This window comes from Labeo rohita, unplaced genomic scaffold (genome assembly GCF_022985175.1).
Source record: "Labeo rohita strain BAU-BD-2019 unplaced genomic scaffold, IGBB_LRoh.1.0 scaffold_523, whole genome shotgun sequence".
NCBI classification, from domain to species: domain Eukaryota; kingdom Metazoa; phylum Chordata; class Actinopteri; order Cypriniformes; family Cyprinidae; genus Labeo; species Labeo rohita.
Window position 1 is genome coordinate 40414 of NW_026129445.1, and position 6482 is coordinate 46895.

General features: G+C 35.3%; 1 long non-coding RNA gene across 1 annotated transcript; it reads left to right on the forward strand.

Annotated features, from left to right (window-relative positions):
- The first annotated feature begins 5492 nt into the window (after positions 1-5492).
- Positions 5493-6031, forward strand: LOC127161015 (uncharacterized). The gene is made up of 3 exons (XR_007826906.1): positions 5493-5673; positions 5760-5922; positions 6003-6031. It is a non-coding gene; the product is annotated as an uncharacterized LOC127161015 (long non-coding RNA).
- The last annotated feature ends 451 nt before the right edge of the window (positions 6032-6482 follow it).

Sequence of the window (6482 nt, forward strand, 5' to 3'; positions counted from 1 at the left end):
GGCTGTAGCTCTCCAGGACCAACGTTTGACACCCCTGGCCTTGACCCTAACAGCAAAGAAGTAATAGATGCCTTAAAGTGCTTGAACCCCAGTAATTGCTGCTTGCAGCTATATTTGCATTTGTTTCTGTACTTTTACCTGTTAGAGACACTCTCTACTACTTCAGACACTAATGTCGTAGGTCAAATGATAACACAAAAATGTACATCCAGATTACAAACATAGTACACAGATTTTTGATTATATATGTGGTCAGTTTAAAGGAAGTGAAATTAATAAAGTGATTAATGATCACAGAAATGCATGAAGTGAAATTACCTTTGATTGTGCACACTTTCACCAGCAATGAAGCTGTTGTCATCAGTGCCACGAACTGAAAACATTAATTCTGCAATTCCCACATTTTCACCTCCATGATCACCTCTCACTCTACCAAAAAACAAACAAACAAACAAACAAAAAAACAAACATCACCACATTATTTTGGGTTGCAATTACACACAATTAACCCTTATCTAAATTATAATTTATGGACAACTTTAGCAGGTTATAAAGAGAAGTACAAAAACAAACAAAAATTATGCAATAAAATAATACAAATTTTGCAATTTGATACAAATACCTCTCGGGAAACCCGTGTGTATTCACAGCTTCTCTGAAAAAGGCCAGATGGGTGTCAGAGCGGTTGTTGTTTGAAATTTTCAGGTACATAATCTGTAGAATATATACAAACACATTTGTATGTGCTGAAAATACACAGTAGTAGAGAGCAATTGTCAGATAAAAGTACAAATGCAAATATAGCTGCAAGTTGTGATTACTGGGGTTCAAGCACTTTAAGGCATCTATTGCTTCTATTGTGTTAGGGTCTAGGCCAACCAAAAATGTATGGCTGACACTAGAACACATTCATGATGCAGATACATTTATGCAAATTCTGTTGTAAAATATGTTTTTGAAAAATGATTGGTAACTACATCAGAGAGTAGAATGAGCCAATGAGTGGTTTTCTGCTGCCATCTAGTGGTTATAATGGCATCTGTGTGTCACTTTCATTTAAAAGGTATTTATCACCAGAAATCTCAAGTAAAGCAGAGATCATTTTCCATCCACTATCTGTGTGCCAAATTACCATCGAACTTTATGGGATGCTTACATGCTTGAACCCCTAATAAACATTTAAACAAATCTTACCTTTCTTGAATAACCATCTATTCCACCAAAGATGACCAAGTTGTATCTGTAAAAATAAAAAAAAAAATAAAAAAATAATAATAATAATAATACACTGTGTGCAGAATTATTAGGCATGTTGATGTTCTGCTCATATTTTTTTTCCCAAACACATTTTACCAATTCCAAACCACATCAGTCTTAATAACTACTGTTAATTTTGTATTTAATCATTTATGTGTGATATATAATTGTCAGTGAAGGCTGGAAGTGAAAAACTCCTTATATTCAGGTGTGCGTAATTATTAGGCATGTTTTCTTTTACAGAAAAAATGAGCCAAAAAAGAGATTTAACCCAGACTGAAAAGTCAGAATTATTAAATGCCCATGAGAAGAATGCAATACTAATGCATTACAAGAAATTGCAAAGTTAAGGCTTGACCATTGGACAGAGAAATGCTTGTTGAGTCTGCATGGTCAGAAAAAACAGGTGGAGAAGAAAAGATGCATGTTAACTGCAAAAGAATTAGGAATTAAGGTGAAGAATTAGGTGTGACACCATCAGGAACTGTTTCCAGTTCTCCAGCGCCACCATTTTCCAGAACTGCAACCTGCCTGGAGTCTTCAGAAGTGCAGTGTGTCAGGTTCTCAGAGACTTTGCTTGGTAAAAAATCCTAAAAAATGCCCCAGACTTAATAAGAATAACAAGCTGATGTGATGTGAAATACATGAAGACATTTTTTTTTTATAGGCTTTATAGACGGGTAAGTTGAGAGTGACTCTTGAAGGACAAGCATCACATCCTCTTGTACCTCTGATTCAAGAATTTATCTTCCAAAATCTGGCAGTAAGTTTTGGGAGTTCATTTTAGTCCATCTCTGCAAGTCAGGCTTTTCAGGATAGGAGACTAAACATGAACTCCCAAAACTTACTGCCAGATTTTGGAAGATAAATTCTTGAATCAGAGGTACAAGAGGATGTGATGCTTGTCCTTGAAGAGTCACTCTCAACTTATCTGTCTATAAAGCCTATAAAAAATCTGTCTTCATGTATTTCACAACACGTCAGCTTGTTATTCTTATTAAGTCAGGGGCATTTTTTAGGATTTTTTACCAAGAAAAGTCTCTGAGAACCTGACACATTGCACTTCTGAAGACTCCAGGTAGGTTGCAGTTCTGGAAAATGGTGGCGCTGGAGAACTGGAAATGGTTCCTGATGGTGTCACACCTAATTCTTCACCTTAATTCCTAATTCTTTTGCAGTTAACATGCATCTTTTCTTCTCCACCTGTTTTTTCTGACCATGCAGACTCAACAAGCATTTCTCTGTCCAATGGTCAAGCCTTAACTTTGCAAATTCTTGTAATGCATTAGTATTGCATTCTTCTCATGGGCATTTAATAATTTGGACTTTTCAGTCTTGGTTAAATATCTTTTTTGGCTCATTTTATCTGTAAAATAAAACATGCCTAATAATTCTGCACACCTGAATATAAGGAGTTTTTCACTTCCAGCCTTTTGGGACAATTATATATCACATATAAATGATTAAATACAAAATTAACAGTAGTTATTAAGACTGATGTGGTTTGGAATTGGTAAAATGTGTTTGGAAAAAAAATATGACCATAACATCAACATGCCTAATAATTCTGCACACAGTGTAATCATAATAATAATTAAAAAATATATATTTAAAAAATATATATGTTAAGGATGGCTTGCAGACATACCTGATGAGTTTATGGTTGGTGTCTATGTGCACCATGTACCTGGGGTAAGGAACAGAATATGCTCTACGTGCAACACACCGTAGGTTGGTCATCCTGGAGAGAACACCGACACTGTCTACACGGTGCATGGATGCACACACCCTATCCCACTGTACGCGGTGCCCCTGTGCCAGTAGAGCCCCTCGAACCATACGATATCCTGCATCTGGCATAGAGTTCTTAATCTCTGTGACAAGGGCATCAAGCTCTTCATCTGTACATGTGCTGTACACAGCTCTCACAGATAAATTGTTTTCAGACATCCTCCTAAACAGCGTTGCACGAGACACACCAAGTATATCTGCAATAGACTTGACTGACAGCCCAAGTTCTATTAGATGGGCAATTGTGGTAGTAGAAATTAAAATTCTTGGACGTCCGCGTCCATGTCCTGTTTCCAGCTCCACTGTCACGGATACCTCCTCCATATCCCTAAGACGCTGTATGAGGTTGCTTAGATTTGTAAGGGCTACCATGACATCCTCCGGCATTTGTATTATTTCAGCAAGGGCACTAATGAATACTAGTTCCTGTCTGCAAATAAACTGTAGGTAGTCAATGTTCAGTGGCTGTCTCTCCAAGAAATGGATCAAACGATCATGAAGTCGTTGAAGAATGTACTGCTGGAGAGATTCCTTAAAAAAAAAAAAATAAATAAAAATAAAAAAATTAGATATTGATGTGTTTCAATGTATAGGCAATGTGTTATAGCATATATTTCCACTTTAAACAAAAAGTTTTTTTTTGTTTGCTCATTGTTTTAAAGTAGTGTCTGTCAGTAAAGTACAACATTCTTCACATATGTATTACTGTAAACGTAACTTCACACGGACCTGACAAACTCCAACAAACACCAGTTTAGAAAGTCAAAATGAATGATCATTTCACCATACTCAAAATGTAAAAACAACAGTCAGTAACATGCTATTTTTACTATCCTGACTGCATGGTTTCTTTTTAAAATTAAAAACTGTAACTGTGATTGTCTTGGTTAACAAACGTCCTTAGACGATAAAGTGTTATGAAACAAAGTAATAACTTACACGTGTATCCCGTTCTTCGTTCGCCATGCTAAACTGCAGATGTAAAGCTTCATTTCCGTTCTAATTAACTCAGATTGCGCAAAAGGTGTGCAAAGCTGAGCTCCTTGAGTCCTGCGCTCTCGGCGGGTTATGATTGGTTGAATGGTGAGCTGGCATCTGATTGGCTGAAGAGTACGAGTCACCCAAGTGGGAGAAACACGCTGCCAGGACAGTCTCAAAAATACACACACGCAAATCCAGGGCGATTCACACATGAATGACGATTCGTACGTTCACAGTCACGATTAACTCGTGAATTTTAAAGATTCAAAACTTTTTGTACACAGTTGTACATTTGTGGATTGTGTTTTGCGTTTGTGACACGTATTTTATGAATATGTATTTTTATCTTGTGCACGTGACTTAGTTTTTGTGAATATATATAATTTTTTCATGCACGTGAATTACTTTTCATGCATGTGAATTTGGTTACGCATGTGTGCATCGTGTCTTTTGCGTGAATTATTATTGAGTCTAATCTGCTTCCATATAAACATCACCCTGTTTAATCATTTATGAGCGAAACTTGCTTGCTTGGTTTAAAAGTTTATTTTACGAGTTATATGTTGTTGTTTTTTTATATATTTTTTTTTATATTGGTCTCATCTCAAACGCTTGGCAAAACACCTCATATATATGCTAGCTTGGTTAAAAAAAAAAAGTACACAGATTGACTGTAATTATCCTAATAGTGAGAGTGTTTCATTCCGAAGAAATGCTGGTTCAAGTGGAGTGTAAAGGGAACCCGAAATGGATCCGAATACCAGTGGAAAAATGACTGTTTTGACTTCTGTGAATTAATTAAAGAAGGTAATTTTTTTTCAAATGTAGAGTAATTTTAAGTTTATTATAACAGTATTATTTTCTTTGAAATAAATGATTATTATTCATATTAAGTAGTCATACATTTATCCATTAAACATTCAGTTTTATAAATTGACTTGATCCTGAATAATATTGATCACACACTTTTTTTGCATATAGTAATGTTAACAAATCTTTGTACAGTATTTTTCTATACATTTGACTTTAATTCTATCCTACTGATCTGAATAGTTATTTACTTAAACATATTGTATTTTTTTATGCATTACTTGCATTTGAAAATAATATCAAATGATTAAATTGTTGTCATTTTCAGTATGTTTGAACATGAAATCGAATTGTATTTTCTACTTTTAAGCTTTAGCAAAGTTCAGCTTGCCGCATGGAGCCAATGTGGTTCTTAAAGACTCTGCAGGAGTTGATGCTGATATTTTTGATGAGCTTGTGAGAACATCTAAGGTGTCCTTCAAAATTTTGGATTGTGATACAGCAGGTAAGAAACTCATGACCTGCTGCCATGTTCAAAAATGTATAATCTAGTTTGCATTCTCAAGCATCTTTCTTCACAATGCATGATGCTAACATCTGTTTTTGTAATGTTCATGTTGTCTTGTGTGCTGAATGTGATTCTAAGGTAATGTTCCACAAGCTGAGACCGATTTCTCTGAGCCGTCATGCCCCGAGTCGTCATTTTCATCAGTAAAATCAGAAAGTTCAGATTCCACAGTGATTCCGCGATCTTCAAAGGCACTGATACATGATCCAGACAAATCTTCACTCATCCTTGATTACTTTCCCCGATTTTTGGATACACCAGGCTTGGTAATAAATATTAAAAGTTTGATTTTGATGTTAATTGTATATTTAATTGTAATATTTGTTATTGACTTGATTTTTCTGTGTGATAGATTGACCAAGACTTTACTATGCTTTTTGGAGAGGACATTTCAAGCAAGTTTATTGCAAAATGGCCAACATTCTACAAGCCAAGAATAATTGCTGACTGCAAAAACCTGCATCATGGTGCACATGTGGATGACCTTTTGTCTGCTCTGTAGGAGTCTGATTATGGTAAGTATAAATGTTGTTTTTTTTTTTGTTTTGTTTTTTTAAGCTGGTATAAGGTTTAACTGAATGCTCTATCCTTCTAGGATGGGACAGTGATGTGGCTGCTGTTCTCTTGCTCCTTCATCTCTTGCCTCCAACTGTAAAAGGAAGGAAGACTGGGAAAATCAGTGCAACAGAAGCAGCTGATCATGTTGTAAAGTTCATGAAGGTAAAATAAAGTTCTTGTTAGATTTACTCATTTAGTCTTGACAGCAGTTGGTGTAATCTGTGTATCTGCATAGTCATCATATACAGGTTCCAAAATATAGAACTGAGCAGAAAACTTCAAATCTCTTCACATCTCACATTAAAATCTTACTACATCTACAATTCAAGGGCAAAACAATGTTTTCATAAACGCATTACAATAAGATTTCATTTTTTATGGATGCTATGTAAATACACCGAACAATACTTGCACTGCATTTATTAATTTTGGTTAATGTACATTAATACCTTTTTAAAAAAATGTATTTGTTTGTGTTCGTTTCTCATATGTCACACACCTGAGGATGAGACTTTTA